The following is a 20,053-nucleotide window of genomic DNA, read 5'->3' on the forward strand; positions in this document are numbered from 1 at the left end:
TGCGCAAGTGATGACTGCAACACTAGCTGCAAAATTATTTTTAGCCGTGCCAAATAGAAATGAGTAGACTGGAATAGACTAATAACTTCCACGTCACTTTGGCCACAGGAATGCCATAATTCAACATGGCAAAGGGATGACAACCCCCTGTGTTTTCCTCGTAGGAAAAAGAAATATCCAACTGCATCTCCGACAGGTGTCGTGGGATTCGTGTGCTGTCTTGTCCCATACCGCAGGTCACAATCGGCTGCGTACCGTGCAAGACAGGAGATATGCCTCGCTAAATGGGACATGCATTTGGCTGAGGTCTCCTGGAAGATGTGTCATAGGTACATCGGGCATTTCAGGATTGAGACTACAGACACACACACTCAGTTTTAATCTATGTATGACAAAAACATGTTGCTCGATAGTGCTTGGTTGGCTGTTGATGCTTGCTGACTGAGTTGTGATTACTACCTGAACTGGCAATTATTGCACTGTGTTGCAGTGTAAACGCCAAAACGCACGGTCGTTCTTTGAGGACTTGATAATCATTTTTAAGATTTATGGCCATCGGGATTGACAAGATGCACGCATCACTTCTTCCGCTATTGTATCCAGTCGCATGCTTTTAGGGGGAGGATAGCGTGACATGAGACAGTAGAGATCTTATGTTTACAAATGCTCAGATGGAGCCTCTGTGAACTCTAACGCTTTGATTTAGTCTCCATAAACAGTTTATTGGACAATACAAAGAAAAATTCTCACCTCAACTGTCCAAATTACATTGACGTAGAAAGTTTTTAGTTTGTCAATTTGCGTTTTGGTAAATTCTAATCTTGTCAGTTTGAGTGACTATTCTTACAGTGGTTACTTTCTTTATCATATGGGCACCAACAATTTTGTATGTAAATATGATACACCTTATTTCAGAATCAACAGATTCAACAGCAAAGACATCAATTGTGCCTTTCATAGTCTGTCCACCAAAGTCCAAGAAGACAATATCTCAACTTTGCAATAACATACCCTAGGCCATCAATATTGAATGACAGTTGCCTGAGGAAGTCAGGATTTCATGTTTCTAGGAAATAGACAAAATATTGGCCTGTCAACATAGTTGACAATCCCACTGAGAATTGTTAGTCGTGGAGATGCTATTCATTCCTCTTCTCTGTTTCTCACCATGAATATGTATAGAAAGGAGATAAGATGGCAAGTAGTGCAATCTCCATATCCTATTATGCACAATATGTTTACAGAGGGGCTGTACAAGAAGGGACAATATCCGGCAACGCCATTGCAGATATTTCAATTTCAGCATCTGTGTGTATTTCAAAACTGAGATGTGGTAAGAACATGAGGAAACAGGAAAGAGAAGTCTGGCTTCATATTTTAGGCAGTTCTCAGTTGTCAGTTGTGATAATGATGTATTGGTACCATAGGTGGTTTTTCAGGGTGGCAAAAGGTGGCAGTTTCCACCCCCAAATTTTTGCCACCCCTGTGAATCTATAATTACTAAAGTAACTATTTTATATTAAATGTTCCTTATATTGTCTTTATAGTCTGTATAGACTCCCTCCGACCCCATCTCCTTTCTGGAAGTAAATGGTTGCATCCTTTTATAAGATATGACTGAATGTAACGCCAAGCTGCGCAGACCATTGACACATCCTTTGTGCAGCGTTAATAGGCGTCACTAATAAGAGTGTGTGTATTTATTAGTGACCAGGAGAAATGCCAACATTACTCCAGCTCTCATCTAGGGGCATCAAGTCAAACCATTTTGGATTGTTTAGGGGATAATTAACAAAAAAATGTCATTAAATTGAAAGTTGAAATATGAAGGAAGCTACGATAAAGTATGTTGGGAGTTCTTACCAAACACTTTGGTTCAAACACACATACAATTCATGCTTGACTTCTGTATATGGACAATGTTTATTAATTACAGATACTGAAACATACAAAACATACTACAAGATTCTATGGCAAGAAATGGGACATCTAATAGAAGTTGTAATGATGACTAAAGTGACAATGGCAGACTTTATGAGATTCACAAAGTTTGCTTGCGTTCACTACAATTACGTATGCACCAAACTGAAGCCCAGGTGAGCTGCAAAGTCGGCACTTAGGTCTTGTCAGCGGAGTCTCACGTGTTGAGTAGTTGGAAGGGAATTTCACTTGGTTGCAGACGAAGAAAAGAAGAACAAAGTGTGGCTCTGTCTTTGAGCTTTGTCAGGACCGCTCTGGGTGGTTCTCGCCTGACCTGAAAGCGAGGAGCAGCTTATCCTCCCGAAAGCTGCATTTTCATGCATAACCTTCCACATACGTGGTGTTGGATGGATCAAGAACCTAGAACTCAAGCTCGTTGATAATCCACCGCCGTATGTTTCAGGTGGGAATCCAAAACCAAACGAAAAATCAAAAAAGGATGAAGATTGACAAAAAGTGAGAGATCTTTTAGTAAGGAGCATGGTCAGAGAAACGTGGGAAAAAAGTGCTGAGATATTTTAGAGAGCTCTCGGGGGGGCCCTTCGGGCGAGCTTTGGAAAAAAAAGAATTTTTGGAGAGAGGAATAAACGTAGGCTATTGGTTCAGCACTGTCAAGTTGGTTCAATTTGCATTTATTTATGAATTTTTTTAGCTATTTGGTGCGTAGCAAGGTGCTGCGAAAAGTGATAACCTGAACTAGCATAAAGTGAGGCTTTCTTCCTGCACCCTGACATACGAACTAGATTTTGAAAACAACACATTGTCTTCCAATGATTGCAGGAGTGCAAACTCACGATCGTTTCCAATCTTTACTTGCAATTTGTGTGTGTATGTGCGTACGTGTGTGTTTGTGTATGTTGGAGTGAGATAACCTCTGCCCCCCAACTGAACCTCCTGCCACTCTAGAAGATTATTGCAACTCAACTCTAACCACTGTAGGATTTACAGTAGGAGATGCAGTATCTGCCAAGTGGATCATGGTCCAACCCACACCAGTTACGAGACACCCATAATAAGAGACATGATGCCAAGACACCCACATCTATAACACAGTGAACTGGCACAACACCCACACTGCCAATAAGACTACAGCACAACAAGCACGACATCTTCCCTTTATGAAACACAGGCAAATGATTTGTGTTTAATAAAGAAAAAGCAGCCAAGAGTAAGCATTACGGCTAAGTTTACACTATTACTTTGGCAGCCCCGTGTCAGGCCACGATTGATAAAATGGGATGGTAGTTTGAAAACATGGGGCAATAGGATGGGCAAAAAGTGACCGGATATGATTGCTATCCATACCACCGCTGTCACCGTGGATGAGAAACCTAATCGACCGTACTAAAACGAGGTGAACGCATCATGATTTGACATTACGTAATAGGGCACAACACAACTTGGAGGCGCTTCGTAGTTGGACAGAAAGCATGTTTATTCACAGAATCTCACGCTCGCCGCCTACAACTTTGTAAGTCAGGCCATGTCTATGCATGCAGGAAGAGAGTGAGAGCAAGAGCGAGAGAGAGAGAAAGAGAGAATAATTGAGCATTTTGCATGTTTTGGTCCAAAAGTGAATTACTTCATCCAAAAAAAAAAAAAAAAAAACTACCACTATCAAATGTGTATTGAACAAATGTGCTGATTAATCCCCACCTCATGCTGTTGCCGACTCTGGAAGCAGGCAGGAGTTTCCGCCGCAAAATTCCAAAGCTGCCCGGCGTCCAAGTTTCATTCGGAGAAAGTCTTGACAGAAAATGGTGAGAGACCCCAACAAAAGATGACGAGCCAAGAAGGAACATTTTGGTATCCTTGGTAAACCTTGGAACCAAAATGTAGTGTGACTTTGCGGCTCTAGGACTCAACAGCCTCTAACACCACTGAAAATTACGGATATTGTGATAGACCGGAAAAAAAAGACTTGAAATCAGAGAAAAATAGCCAAGGTCCCATGGTGTACTTTGTTTTGGGCAAACGGGGCTGCCGTGGCCGCTGGGAACAAAGTGCAAACACAGCCGAAGCAAAAGCATGGTAATTGTCCTCCAGCTTTGTTCACGCCATTGTGTTTCAGGCTCCCAGCCAATCCCCCAAAGGACATCTATATTCGGCCTAACACTCTGTCATTTGAATGGACCTTTCTCAAATTTTTATTGCAATTCATACATAGTTTTAAATTACTACTACATCTGACTGGACTTATGGACGACTGAGAGTGGATCTGGAACTGCTTCCACGAAGCAAAATTATACCTTTATAAAGAATATCAGCCTACCTCTTCACCTAGACTTTAAGTAAGAGCAAGCAATGTTGTTCTTCATTCAAGATAAAATTATACAATACTGTACATTATTTCCAAGATTTTGCACAGCATAAGGCATGGTTAAGCAAATTGAGTGGATTAACAGCAGCCCTGTGCTTTATGTGGAAAAAAATAATTGCTGGTTGTCCCATTATTCGACTGTTGGCAGGTAAATAAGGCTTTGGGTAAGAGCAGATCATTGAGTTTATTAATTCATAAATAAATGACTCAATAACTTATTTGGTCCTTTGAACAGCAGTCCGACCATTCTTGTTCTGTGTAATTACTGTAACAAGTCAATCAGAAGGACTGAACATGACTGTGACTAACATAAGTGTGTCATTGTCATCCACTTAATCAACAGTCCGGGTTCTCTTTGGGCCCTTTTGCAGCCACACTAACATGGGTTCAACTGTTTTCAACCAGTAACGATGCAATAGCAATGAAAACTGTGATAAGGCAAGCCGAAACATCAAAAAGACGAGTCAAGGTGCTCGCCGGCCAATTTCAAAATAACAGCCTGCATTGACGTAGATGGATTATTTGGTACCCTTTTATTTTCAAGTTAGTCTTTGCGTTGGCTGTGTGTTACGCTGAGTATGCTTGCAGCTTTTTTGACATGTCTAAATGATGACGCACGCGGCAAATAAACTGTCGCTGAGATGAAATTGAGATCCCAAAATTCATATTTTTACACTGTAAAAAGTCCCAGTAAAATTGAGAATTGGTACTCCATAACACTGCGTACAGGTCTTCTTAAAGCTGTGTTATTTCCAGGAAAAGCATCAACATTTTTTTTCTTCTCATTTGGATTGCATGATCACAGTGTTTTGATGCCTAAACATGCTCAGTGTTGAAAATGGGTGTCAAAGTCAAAGGTGTTGAAAACGAGTGTTAACACTTGCAAGTAAATGTTGTGTGGCAGTCTGTGAAAACTGAGGAAGTATGATAAGTTTTCAGTCAGGGTACGCAAAAAACGAAAATCATTCTGTTTAAGCATCTGTATTTATACTGCCTCTTCAGCGTTGTGCATTTACTGCACCACTCCTGCATTCAGTTGCGTCATATTGCTGACGAAATACCCCATTCTTACGTCTCATATACGCTGACGAATGTTATTAAAAAGATGACGGGATGCTGTATGCATATTGCATCATTTTTTGCAGTTTTTGCTGATCAGTGTGTAAGGGATATTTTCGGACATCAACAATTTTCATTTACTGGGTTATGGTAATGAGAGCGGTTTGTGGGATAACCGCCGTTTTACTGTCTGTCGGTCCAGAGTTTTGTTTTCTGCAGAGTTCAGATTCAAATGACGAACAGAGATGAGCTGGAGAGAAGTGGCCAGTAAACAAGGACAGAGACCGTGAGTGAGCGAGAGATGAAGAAAACCAGATAAAGATGAGTGAGTGGAAGACAGAGAAAATTAATGGTGTTCTCCAGAAGACAAAAGTGGATCTTTCACATTTACCAGAAACAGAAAAAAATGGGTGTCAAGGCCCAATTTGACCTGTCCACCAGGTTCCCCGTAAGTAAGTGTTCTGAGGTATTACTCCCTTTCAGACTAGCACAAGGGAAGACATCTACACTTCACTTACTGCCAATACAACTGCTGCTACATTTTATTTTATTTTTCTAAAAATAATCACTTTTTAAGGTGCACTATTTTCAAAGCCTGCAGCAATTCTTCTACTGATTGAGATACTAATTATGCACATCTACAACCCTATATCACCTGGCGGCATGTATTCATAGTAAAAGGAGACATTTGCATTTGATTTTCCCGTTTAAAAAAAAAAATCCAAAGTCGCTTAAAAGGTGTCTTCTTCAATAGAGCAATTCAGTAAATGCTGCATTTCAGCAGCTAACTCTGTCATCTAAGGATAATCGCTAAATCAAACAACACTTAATGCAGCTCACCTTGCATAAAGCAAGCACGGTCTAATTTAAGCAACGCCCTGTGCCACACACACACACACACACGCACACACACTCAACGAGATCCCATTGTATTGTCATTCATAAATGCAGTATTTTATCACCCAAACACTTGTCAATTAATGTAGCGATGTGCCCCATGACAGCTGACACAAATGCCCACCAGACGCATGGCCATAACTTAACAAAACGTCATCATAATATCATTATCAGAAGCTAAAACACTCTAACTGTCACGTCAAGGAGGTTAATTTACTCTGGAACGTCAATGCTGCTGAGACACTCAGTGCGAGGGATGAATATTATGTACATTAGGCCTACTGTTTGTTAATACTGGGATGGAATTTATAATATCTTGCTCTCAGACACAATTTCAGGAAGAGATACTGTAAGTAAAGATTCACTTGGTTGTTTAAAGATGCAGTGTGTACCTTCTGTCGCCCCCCCCTAAACTGGAATTACAGCAGCGTGGGCGCTTTGATATGATATAAACTGACTGTCCTACGCCTGCTCACTGTGTGATTTTTGCAACGTCTTCATTCTCTTTTGAAGGACAGCCAATGGGGAAAATAAATGGATTCTTCAGACGAGGTCATTATTACGTGCAAAGGAGCACATCAATGGTGCGCAAATATTCATGCCAGATTCAAAAGTGTCAATCATATTGAAATTTAGTCAGCAGAGATGGGCATTTAAGCCTAATTTATACATTTTAAATGCTAGTTACATCCTTAGTGTCGCAAAGCTTATCTAAACTTTTGTCAGACTCTTGTCGTCACAAAAGGCAAATTCACAGATGAGCTCGGACTGGGTTGCACGGTGGAGATGGCTGAATTTGTTGGTCTTCATGACTTGGCTCATATTAAATGTAAGATAAGTAAATGTGAAGCAATGAATAACAAGTTAATCTTTCTCGGTTTGTGGATACCAGGAGTTACAAGACGTGACGAGCATAGCAAGATAAGAGCGGAGGTTGGCGTCCCGGCTGAGTTTGTTTCCTAACCTGTTGAAGTGGGAACCATGCTAACTCACAAAGTGTTGTGGTTGTTTTTAAAGAGGTTTTAGATTAGGGTTAGTCAAGAAGCCCTTCCAACATGCAGTATATCACAAAGTTACAACAGTAACAACACATGACGTTAAATGTGATGCCGTATGTTAGTCTATGTAGACCAAAGTTGTCATGAGCACACAGTTGTTGTCTGCACATTATTCCACATAATAATAGGGCCTTTTTTACTTGCAGTGATTCTGTGCTTCCGCAGCTGTTGATATGAATCTAGTAAGGCTAGCGGGGTTAGCTTCAAGTCGTTAGCCTTTGGCTAACGTCATACACTGAAAGGCCCCCAGTCGTCCGCTAGCTTTCGTTGCGCACGTGTGCAACGTGCTTGAGCATCGTGAAACCTGATTTTCTTTCATTTATGGGCGTAAAAATGCTGAAAATTTGGCTATTTGGCTATATTATATGATTACCAACTGCCTGAATCAGGAAGCAGTATTGACTATGTCCTGTGGTAATATTCAACGTAACATAGCACATTGGAGAAGTGGTGTCGCACTCAACAATTGAAATGATTTTAACATGTTCAGTGGGTAACGTGGTTGGTATGCAGGTCATGAAAGAACTGTTTTTTCTTTTCAGCGTCAAGTTTGGTGTGACAATGGATGAGACAATGAATTGAATGGCAGGGCAATAGGCCTACGGTCCCACGACGACATCACTGTGCATTCCAACTGCATCAATAACATGGAAGTGTGTTTGTTTTCCGTGGCTCATTTCCATAAACCTACAAGCAGTGTGGGCCGCTTCTTACATTATCATGAGCACACCACCAGCCAAGGCAACGATTTCTGCTTTCTTCTCTGTGCATAATAAATCATTACTCAGGATTTGTCTGTGAATTACTTCTTCAAATTGCAACCTGCCGTTCAGACAGTCAAGACCCGGCGATGACTGACAACCTGCCATCAGAGCTACCTTTAAAACTGATTCTGGCTGTTTTTTATACTTCTTCTTCTGACTGAAAAAAATTGTTTCACCACCAGTTTTGACTGTTGATATCTCGCGGCTAAAGCCACCTCACTTGGCTGACGTGGTTACACGGGATCTATGGTTGAAAACCTTGTTAGATATACTGCCAAATTCTCTGACACAATGTTGGCAGAGGTTGTTGATGGTTAAATCAATATTCACTTCACAGCTCTGGCGGTTATTCCTGCAGTTGGCATCATGACTGCACATTCCTTCTACAAAGTAAATTTGCGGTATTTGTTGCAATATTTTATATGGGAATTGCCTGCATACTTTTCTTGAAGTCTCATGTGACAGGTGGATGATTTTTTTTCTTTTTTATTTTTTTTAGGTGATGTGAAGTGCTCATATACACAGATTTGTCTTTCTAATTTACGACATTTTCCTATTTGGTCATATGTAAATTAGACTGCTTTGTGTATGTAGATTCAGGTCCAGAATAGCCGCACTCAAGAATGTAAGTATAAAATATTCCAAAAATACAAACTAAACAGTTCACTTTGGAAGGGATTACCAAGGTAGCATGGAATTCAGTAGTGGATTTTTACCACCATCTTCAGGTTGCTTTTTATATTGCAATTATTCCAGACTGACACGCGGCATTGTTTCTGTGCTCAGTTATTCTGATAAATGTAGATCTTCTTCAACAATGTGACACACAAGATAAATATGATTTCCTGATGCTCAGAACTGTTTGAAATTTCATTTTAAAATCTGCTGAAGAAAGAGTGGCTCTCATGGAACTGTTAGCCTTTTAATTCGGAAACATTATAATTTTGCGTTTACATTTGGCTTTTTAAACAACTATAAATGCCTTTATTTTTTTCTAGGGTTTTGGTTGTGTCATGTGCTAATTTTCAAAAACTCTACTTCATAAAACACTGCACAACAAGCTGCAAGTGAGAGTTGTAGAAAAATGATCAAATTCAATCAGAAATAACTAATTCAAATGTTATCATCTAATTAAAATGTTAATAGAACCCCATGTTCACTTCCTGCTGAGATTTCGATTGGCATTTGGAGGAATCAAAGTATTCTGGCAACAGCTAGAACTCCCACGGAGTTAATATGAACAATTTTGCGGGTTTATATCGGTCCAAACTCTTCGGAGTAAAATTAACACTTTCAAAATGGTCAAACATTCAACACGGGGATTTTTGGTAAATGGTAATTGCATTTCCTGAGGTGTTTAGCAATAAACACCGAAATTCGTTTTAAAATGTCTATACTTGTTTGGTATGTATTGATTATACTTAATGATGCCAATGAAAACATCTATTTTAAAAATATTTATTATTCATGGGGCTTCTTGGTGAAAGCTATTTGCTTTTTTGCAGAACCTTGAAAAATCTGCCTTTGGACTGACGCCAGACGCAAAGTAATGCAACTAGTATGCTTGCAGCATCCAAAAAGTGTTTCTAAATACAAATGACGTGCATTTTCATTCTCGGCTCTTGATAAATCCAAGAATTCAAAAGTCAATGTCTTATGTGTTTTGCATCACAACATGCAAGTATCATGCACACATGACAATGATATGCATCACGATACGAACAGCATATGCTTCTCCGATGCTTTATGGGAGGTGCCTGAGAGCAGATAATATTCACTGCAGTAATACAAATTCATGTTCTTAGTTAACTTTGTTGTATTTCTTCACCTCTGGACTTGTCTGTGAGGACCGCTTGTAAAAAATCGTAAAAAAACAAAACAAAAAAGCCAAACAATGGCTAACTCATGTGAATCATGTGTCACAACCTGTTTAGCAGATGATGCATTTGTATTCTCAACTTTTTTTGCCTCAATTCTTACGGGCATATATCTAAAAAGAAAACTGAAGGATTTTGTAAAGTATCAGAGATTTTTTAGTGTTTCTTTATTTAATAATATTTATAAACAAGTAATTGTTATTGACATTATAGGGAACTGACTGTAATAAATTTAAACTACAATGGTCCACATTTCACGAAATGCAAACCGTATGTTGCTCTGCAGTTTTACATACTCTCCTCTTTAGGTAATAAACAAAATAATACATAGATAATGTGCACTTAACAGAAATAATTGTATCTTCATTATGGATGGCAAGGGTACGATGATAATTTACTAGAACACAAATTGTTAAGTGAATAATGAATGCTTGCGATAAGGAACCAGCCTCTCCAACTGCTATCTGATGCAGAGTTTTGACATCATCATCATAGTATTGACTTATTTTAAAGTAATTTTTGAGTGACATTATGAAATGCAGTGCTTAAAGTTTGAATTTGCTTTGCAGTTTGAATCTCAGATTGGGCTCTCCAGTTGGAATTTGCAAATTCTAACACCACCACTCATGGCATGAATTCAAGGAGTTGAATGAACATTCTGGTCAGCTAGTCACCACACTTGACAAATTGATGAAGAGGGACGAAGTGCTTCTGGACCACTTGTAGTAAACTAATGGGGAGAAACAGCTGCAACCGGCAGAACCAAGGCAACAGGCCTTCGTCAATTGAAGCCGAGTTTGTTATTGTCACATTGAGCAAATGATAGCATCAGGGAGGAAACCCCGAGTATAGCACTTTCTTCTGCGCTAAACGCACTGATACAATTATGTCTGAGAACAACAGTTACCAATGGTGAAAGTGTTTTTCTTTTCCATTTGCTTTTGAGATAACCCATGTTGGAAACAAACGGCCTAAACTGTAACCTCATGTCATATTCATCGCCTTTGACTTGGGGCCCTATTTTCGTAGACACACGCCCATTTGCTCGGCATATAAAAGCATGTCCTTCTAGTGACGGAGGTGGTGTAGCTTGATTTTGGTGGATTTGGTAGACACAATCTCATTTCCATGGACGTGTGTGGTGGATTTATCGTATTTCATTCACGAAGATGACAACTGCGTGGGACATATTAAAAGATAAAATGCATTACTTACTCAATGTTTCCATCACCTGGAGGTAAGATGTCACATGGAATGTAGCCACGTATTGCCAAAACATCTCATATGTATTTTGAATTGCATGTCATATACAATGAATTTCAAGTTCAAACCTTAACAAATGAAAAATACTAGTTGTTTTGACAAAGCCATAGCAGTTGTATTACTTTGTTTGATTGTTGTAGAGAACAAGCACAATTAAGTCTAAAAAAATATTTTGTAGGACCTTGCCTGTATTTTAACTCATTAACTGCCATTGACGGATATAGAAGAGTGAAAGTGAACAAGGGAAATTTCGTGTTTTTTTTTTTTGTTTTTGTTTTTTTTCGGGGGAGACTGGGAACATTTGAGTCAGACATAAAAAGATGTATGCATCAAGAATTGTGAATCTTAATTCATATCTGATTAATAACAGCTGACATACTTGTTTGCATGCTTCAAAGCAAAATAAAAAATGTTGAATGATAATATAATGCAAATTTAGAGTCAATTTCACTCTTGTTTAGGTTAATTTAACCACACGATAAAAGCAGTGTTCAAATGGATGAATAAAAACACATCATACCACATTGCCATATTGTGTAGTCTGTGCTTGAGAACATTGGCATTGATGGAATGTGTTTTTGTGGATTGTTAAAAACATTCTTCACTTTCAAGACCAAGTGTGACGTAAACTTGGCCAAGCGTATTTTGAGTATCAAATCTATTTTAAGCATACTCATGTTATTTTTAACTACTTAAGTGGTATATTTTTAGAGAAGCTAATAATTTCGTAAATTTATTTGCGAATGAATTGGGATTGTGCAAATTGACATTGCAGTATTTTTTAGGACTCTCTATCAGAGTTAAATATTTAGTTAATATTAACATTTCTAGTGTTAATAATGAAAGCAACTCGCTATTAGTGTTAAGAAGTACAACACCAAAATTTAACATTAACATTCAACACTACACACTTGTGTAATGTAAAATCAACACTGACCAGAGTTGTGTTAAATAACTACCATCAGAGTTGTGATAACCGCAACGCAGTGCAAAAAAATAAAATAAATAAATAACACTTTCAAAAGTTATTTTAACCATATTTAATGTGGACCAATTATATACACTGTTAACATGTTACATTTAACTCTGTAGGTGTTGAACACTGCCAATTTCGCTGTGTAGCTCTTGTTTTACTGTGAAAATCAAGGCGGTCTTGGAGGTAACCAGGATTTACAGTACATTAAATATCAACTATATCATCTTGCCAGCCTTTTATAGCAGGAAGCAAAAGTTTTTCACCCTCTTCAGCAAGCTGTCATGCCCACGGGGAAAAAAGTCAAATTCCTTATTATGAAGATATAGAGGACAATGCAATATGACCCTTACTGCCTTGACAGCCTGCCACTGTGTGGATGTGAGAAGTCAGAGTAAATATGTGTTTTACCCTCTGGGGACCTACATTAGGGAGTTGGTCTGAATGCATCCATGTCCTTTGCAAAGCTCTCTTGAGAAGTCCCAAAAACATTTGCTGGTGTGGGCGGAGAAAGTGAGCAAGTAGCGCTAAGCAGATGACATGCAATTTTTCTGCTGTACAGCCTCACCGCGGTAGAACCAGAGCGTTTAAACGAGAGTGATGAGACCTTACAAAAGCTTTTTGTTTCAACTAAGCGTAGACGAAATTGGAATTCACCAGTCCTGTCTACTCAATCACAACACTAAGCATCACACAGTTTCTAGATCAGCAGTCAACACTTTGTGAGGCTTACAAGGGTCTTACATCACAACATGGTGCCAATTGCTGTTTTTTTTCACAGAGAGGAGTGACTCATGAAGCAATTAGATAGTAAGCCTTGTAGGTCACTAGTCATGAATGTTAAAATAACAAATTGGAAGGTAGAATACCTCAGCAATCTCACAGAATGAACCCACTGAACTTGTTTAACCTTTTCCTCCATCACCCCTTCAATTTAACAGCCTATATTTGGTTGGAGTCAACTAATATGAGATTGAAAAAGTACATATATATATAAAGTAAGTTCAGTTTTACAGTAGATTCAAGGTAAGAACAGCTGAAGAATTGACCCATAGCCTAGGATTTGTATTTTCCAGCTCATTCTTTCTCTATCTTTAGCATATCACTTTAGGGGGCAAGCCATAGGTTTTGGCTCCATATAAAAAAAAGAAGTGAAATGTATGAAGAATAAAGTACAATAATCATTTTAAACAAGGTCATTCCAGTCAGGGAAGACAGTGGAGCCTTTGCTTGCTTATCTCGATTTTCTTTTTCACCCCAATAAAATCAATAATTTCATTTTTAAATGGCTGGATTTGCATATTTCCTGTTGGAACACATGATTGAGACGGAAGGTGCGGGAACAAAAAGCCAGTGTCAACTGCGATTGCACAGTCAATTACAAAAAGCAGAAACAGCACAATCTCTTGGTAAAATCACTGTACTACTACAGAGAATGCTATTGACTAGTACCTTTTCTGTCTCGCTGCACATCTCTACAATGTTTATAAACACTTCTAATAAGCATTCTGATTTCCCATAGTCAGTCTAACTCGGAGTTACATATTTAGTTTTGCAGATATGAGAGCACATAGGTTCACTACCAGCCGAGTAAAAAAAAAAAAAAAAGATCTTTGACGTCTTTAGCCGTCAATGGTAGTAAATGAATTAATATGAAGAAACCCTGTCATCTTTTCACTCATTACATTCAGACCTGTCGTCATGGGCAGGCTATAGGGGGCCATGCCCGCCTTTGAGAGTGATAAATGTGCAAAAAACACAGAAATTGCATTTTTTTTTCAGAGCACTGTATGTAAAATAGGTATGTATTTGTTAACAACGAGAGCCGAGGAGAACACTGAACAAAGCTTAGGTTTCTTAATATGTCAGAAAACTGCAATCACTCTTTGCCAAAATGTATGTGACGTCTCTCCTTATACCCACATCAATCTTTAAAAATATCCCAATGATCGCCCCAATATTTTGTATTTTATGGACATCATTGAGTGACATAAGCTTTGGAGCGAGTGCCTCAATGGAGAGGAAAAGGTCATAAAATCCATCATACTTAGGCAATCATTCTAAAATTTTCAGAGGTTGATGTGAGATGTCAACTTCAATATGGGTGACTATTGGTCGCATTGTTTGGGTGTAAGGCGGCATTTAGTTTGCTACATTATTTTAGGCTTTGTGGCATGGCACACCACGGCAAATGAGGACATATTATATCAGTGTCGGCAACTAAATGGTCATTTCAACCTATTTCATAAAAGAAACAATCCAAGCCACAAACTCTTTGGATCCAATTATTTAAAAAAAAATATTGAGTTGTTCAGGTTGAAAAATATAGTGTCAAGCCCTGCTGTTACATCCAATTTCAACATCATATTATAAGGCGGTGACTTGAACATTTTGACCTGATGAATTTCCCGTTTTACCATGAGAAGTTTCACGTACTAACAGGTGGAGGTAACACTCTAAAGGAGTTATTTTTGATAGGCTCCATTCACCCTGTACAGAAACATTGACATTGAAAAAAATGCATGACATACACTGTGCCACATGCAGTCCAATTTTGACACCTCTTTGACACAGCACATTCTTCATAGGAATGTGGAAAGTTTTTTCCCCATACTTCTCACTACAGTAAGCACGGAGAAAGGAGTACAATAAAATTATTCAGTATGGTGAAAGCCGGTGGTCACACTGCACCAAAGGCTCGAACCATGTTTGATATTCAGCAAGGCAAGCTGCACGTTTGCAATATATTCTGTGTTAGCTCATCATGCTTTTGTTCGCTCTGCCTTCTGTTTCCAATATGCATTTTTTCCCCATGTTGTTATTGTTAATCGTTTATATGGTGAATTATGCAAAAACCAGAAGGCAGATTCTGAATAAAGTTGCAGGTGATGATTTAAATGGTGCACGGAAGAGCTCATTATAACTGATTTGGCTGGAAAGAACATAATTGAGTTAGTTGTTGCTTCTGCTAGGAGAAGATCTATGAATTGTTTATGTTGTTAAAGAAAGATTTATTACTGATTTGATTATTTATGTGATGTATTTTTATCCGTTTTGTTGAAGTATTGTGTGCAGAAAACAAGACAAACTGATCCGTGTATTAATCGCATCCATTATAGGAACGCTGCTCGAGATCAGACCGCTGTTCGACCTCATTAAACAAAAATTAGGCATGCATGCTCGGAGAATCTCCTGAATATTATCACGGTCAAATGGAAGCGATTGAAAAGAAAACAATGCAGCCACTTGGGTAAAAACAAGGTCACGGGAAATGTCCCGTGGACGGCAGACATGGTTCATCACTTAAAACAATTATCCACACTTTGAACACAATCACCTCTGTGTTCACTGGCATTTCCTCTCATTTTTTAGGACAGGTGTTGCTGCGGAAGGAGACGGAAAAAAGATTGTCGACGTCATGCTCAAGTAGGTCACGCACAATGGCGGGTGTTGTTTGACACGGTCCTGGTGAAGTCAGCATCATGCCAGAGGAAGCTGTCTGTCTTGGCTCTTCTGGGGGTTGTTCACTGAATATATCTGCGTGTATCCCTGCAAAGACTTCAAATGAATGTCAGCAGGGTGGAAAATTATTTTTCTGTAGCAGAGCAGCCGAATTGTTTTTCCTGTAAATATACAGTGAAAGCGGTGCACACATAAAAGTAATGAAAATGAAAACTGACGTAGTGTATTTTATTGTCTCTTCTTTTCTTCCTTTTAAAATAAAAGTGCTGTTTCGTCGCTACTCCACAAGGTGGCTCTCTTTCTCTTTCACTGTCTTTACCACAACGTTGCTAAGCAATCGTGTTGGCCGAACAGGCTGGACGGTCATGCTCCAAAATGAAATTCCATTAAAGCAACAAACCCTTAAACACAGTTTATTTTAGGCACCAGAACTCCTTCTGAACCCGCATAAGATGCACGTTGTAATGCATTCATGGGATATAATGAAGCCCCCTCATATCCTGCATTAGTGGCTCCCAATCAAGCTCCCATCAACTTCTTACTCAGCTGCATAATTAGCACTCTTCACACAGTCTGCACAAAACTGGATAATTATGCACCATATTTAACAATTTTCCACATGTGTATAGGACAAATCCAAAAAGGATTCAACATTGAATTTCTGAGGATTTTGACTCATTCTATGAACAGTTGGCATGAGTGCACTGTATCCTGGACTCCTTGGAAGAATTTGCAGTGTCAGCAAACCTCATAAAAGATCTCTAACAGTGTTTTTGACTTGTGCTCAGACATTCAGACGGTTCAATCTTTTATTAACTGACCCTACTTTGAAACACTGATTTGAAACTCTACCCTAGTTTTAAAATCTACTCATAGTTTAAAACGCAAATCTAACCCTAATTTGAAACCTTGGCCCTTGTTTAAAACCCTACTTTGAAATCCTAACCCAATTTAAAACCATGCTTTGAAACTCCAAACTTACTTTTAAAACCTAATTCGAAACCCTAGCCCTAGTTTGAAACCCTTGTTTTCAACCTTCCTAATTTGAAATCCTAGCCCTTTTTGAAATGCTTATTGGAAACCTAATCCCGATTTTAAAACCGTAATTTGAAACCCTAACCCCTTTTATTCAGAACACTATGCAAGTGTACATCGTGAAAAATAATGACATTAATAATAATACCATATAATGTGAATTCATTGATTTTCCAAATTGTATATACAGAATATTCACATCGAAGCATTACTAATTAACTTTTTAATTCCCTTTGAACTATGATTCCATGATCTGTTGAGCACTGAAATTTAGGTCAATCATGTTGACATCGAACTGAACAAAGATGCTCAAGGCCGATGAGGGAGAGAGCTTCACGCGTGAGGCAAACTTATACACATACACACACACAGACTGTGATTAAGGGCTGTACAAATAAAATTGATTTGACTTGACACACGCGAGCACATGCACACGCCTACGCTCGCACACATAAAACATACAGTACATGCCACTTTTTAATCATCCACAAATTTTTTAAATGAATACTTATTCCCAAAAAATATTGACAGATTTGTAACAAAAACATGAAATTCACATTTGAAAATTTAGAATGAACAGACATGACTTGGTCCACCTGCGACTTATTCCAATGATATTTGCTTCAGTGTCAAAGGGGTTAACGTCAAAAGAAGCCCCATCAAGATGTGATCCATGCATTTGGCAACCAATTTAAATGTAACATAGAAATCCCCTTAAATATGCGTCAGACGCTTATATCGCTGTCAAATCTCGTCAGATGAAGCTGTAATTTCTCGTGACAAGGCTTGATGAGGTCTTCGGAGATGTCACGATGACGTTAGGGGGGACTAAATCCAAAGTAATTAACTCAGACTGCTTTCATTAGGCCTAAGACGTGTATTTAAATTTCATCTCTGTATGCCTGTAATAATGGCACATTAAGTCATCCTCAAGAGACCCACTTGGTGCCGTCTCATTTTGTTTATCTAATCTTCTGCTCGCAATTTTGGTATGAACTGACAGGCTAGCTCTTTCTCCACCATTATGTTTAAAGATGACACAAACAACTCAACAACAGGGGTGAGTGCGACCAGCAGCAGCTTCCTGTGCTGTATGGCAGTCATTTAATTCTTATATGTGGCTGCTGTTGCAGAGAGAGAGAAAATAGGATGTTTTTGTGGGTCTTGCGTGGGGGGCTGTTGGATATGTTGGTAGCTACAACAGAGCCTTTTTATTTTCAGAGATAGCGTGCCTGAAAACCAGCAGTCTCACGCATAACCCTGACTGATCAGACCTGATAGAAGAAACTCTTCGCATTTAAACTATCATCGTAGTCAAAAGTAAAGTCACTTTGCAGGTGGATGTTTTGTGAATAATCATCCATATTTAGCAGGATACCTCACTTTCACTCTTTTTTAGTGACAGCTTTTTAAAAAGCATACTCTTGAGTTTGATTCAATTCATCCAAACATTTCAGTCAATACCAAAAATAAATGTCATCATTACAGTTAAACGGCCAGGGTTATTCAGGATGCTTGTGTTAAATATCCGGGTCTAATGTGAGGGGTACACTACTGAATTATTCAACTCATCATGGATTGTAGACTTTTAGGCTATGTTGAGGCTGCATGGCATGAAATCCAATTCGGATTTTTTGGTTGAAATTCCATCTACTAAAGATACAATACAATGCAGTACAGCTTTATTTATATAACACATTTCACACCAGCTGGAGCTGTAACAAAGTGTTTTCCATATGGTGTAATAAATTAATTAATAAATATGACATTACATAAATGTCACGTAAAATAAATAAATCATCTGTGTGACTGAATTACTACTATCACCACAAATGCCCACTTTATGCTTCATGTTTCAAGAGGGATTGAAATAAGGTGCAATATGAAGACAACACACTCAAAACAACTTTGGAGATTCACGGACAATGTTGGTAGTCTCCGGACCATCCTCTACCTCCTGCACAGAGCACATATTGGGCATTTGATGACATATAGGTCGGATGTGTGTGGACTGTGGCTGAGCGTTCGTGGCGCAGATGCATCACATAAAAATAAATAAATAAATAAAATAAATCTGAATTTTACTGTTCACACTGCATGAAAAAAAATCAGATATTTGTCTCTTATGGGCAAAATAATCGGAATTTATCTGCAAGTGTGAACATAGCGTCTATGCGCTGTGCTGCATACTGTAGTGAACGAGACTAGATCGTTGTTGGGTATAATGTATGGCAAATGCATTTTTCCCAGTGTCTGATAGCATTCACCACCGTGAAATTATTAATGTTTGCAAATTACTTTGTTTCACAGTTTTTGAAGGCACACTGCGAAACACATTTTGTCCAATGACATCATTATTTATATTGATGCAAATGGGATTCATTAACCATTTCCTAATGATCGGCGTCCTAGTCTTCAAATGAACTTTATAGCAAAACCTACATTATATTCATTAAGCACTACTGTATGTTTACAAGATTCTTTTCAATGCTGGAGGTGCGCTAGAACAAAGTATTTTCACAGACCCGTACAAGCTAAGTGATTTGCACCGTTGTGGGCGTGAACACTGTCACTTGATTCGCCGCCAATCATCAGCTCCTCTCATTCTCTTTAAATCCCACACACGCACGAGAGGCACAATGATTGTCCATGACAAGGCCGACGATTACACTGATTTGCTTGTGTCTTCCACATATAAGTAACTGTGACCACACCTGCAAGAGCAGATGACGTAACGTTGGCCAGGGATTATTATTGTTAATTCATAACCTGTTTACAAGTAAGGAAAGTTAATTAAATTCAATAAAATGTTTATCAATCATCGGTGGCGAGCAATACTATCACATTTATTATCATCAGTGCAATATTTTGTTGGCGCAGAACTTGCATGTAAACGTGTTCATGTATGTGCATTCTTTTCAGCTTTCCTTGTTGTAGCAAACACAAGCGAACATCCTTAACTTTGTATCTTCAATTTTTATTTGCATATATTTCAAACAGTCGGAATCCTCTGCTTTCTGTCAATCTTGTGACATGAGTCATTCAGGGGCATGGAGCTCCTCATGTCCACTTCACGAAATCCTCTGCCACCTAATATCCTATAAAAAGTCCCTGATGGAGCTTACTTGGCACTGGCAGCTTTTGTGCTCCTTCAACAGCAATTATTGCAGTTAAGCCTCTGCATCAAACACCTTACAATGCACTCAAAACAAATGTGGTTTTCCATGATGATGATCATCATCATTTTAATTGGAAATCATCCATGAGTGGGACAATAAATTAAGCACTTGTCCATCCATATTGACACTGTGCAATTGTTGCAAGTTCCCTGGCATCAACAAATGTGCCATTCATTTAGTTAAACC

The sequence above is a fragment of the Idiotropiscis lumnitzeri genome, chromosome 5, assembly GCF_059441095.1.
Source record: "Idiotropiscis lumnitzeri isolate Australia: NSW breed Sydney's pygmy pipehorse chromosome 5, RoL_Ilum_1.0, whole genome shotgun sequence".
Lineage (NCBI taxonomy): Eukaryota > Metazoa > Chordata > Actinopteri > Syngnathiformes > Syngnathidae > Idiotropiscis > Idiotropiscis lumnitzeri.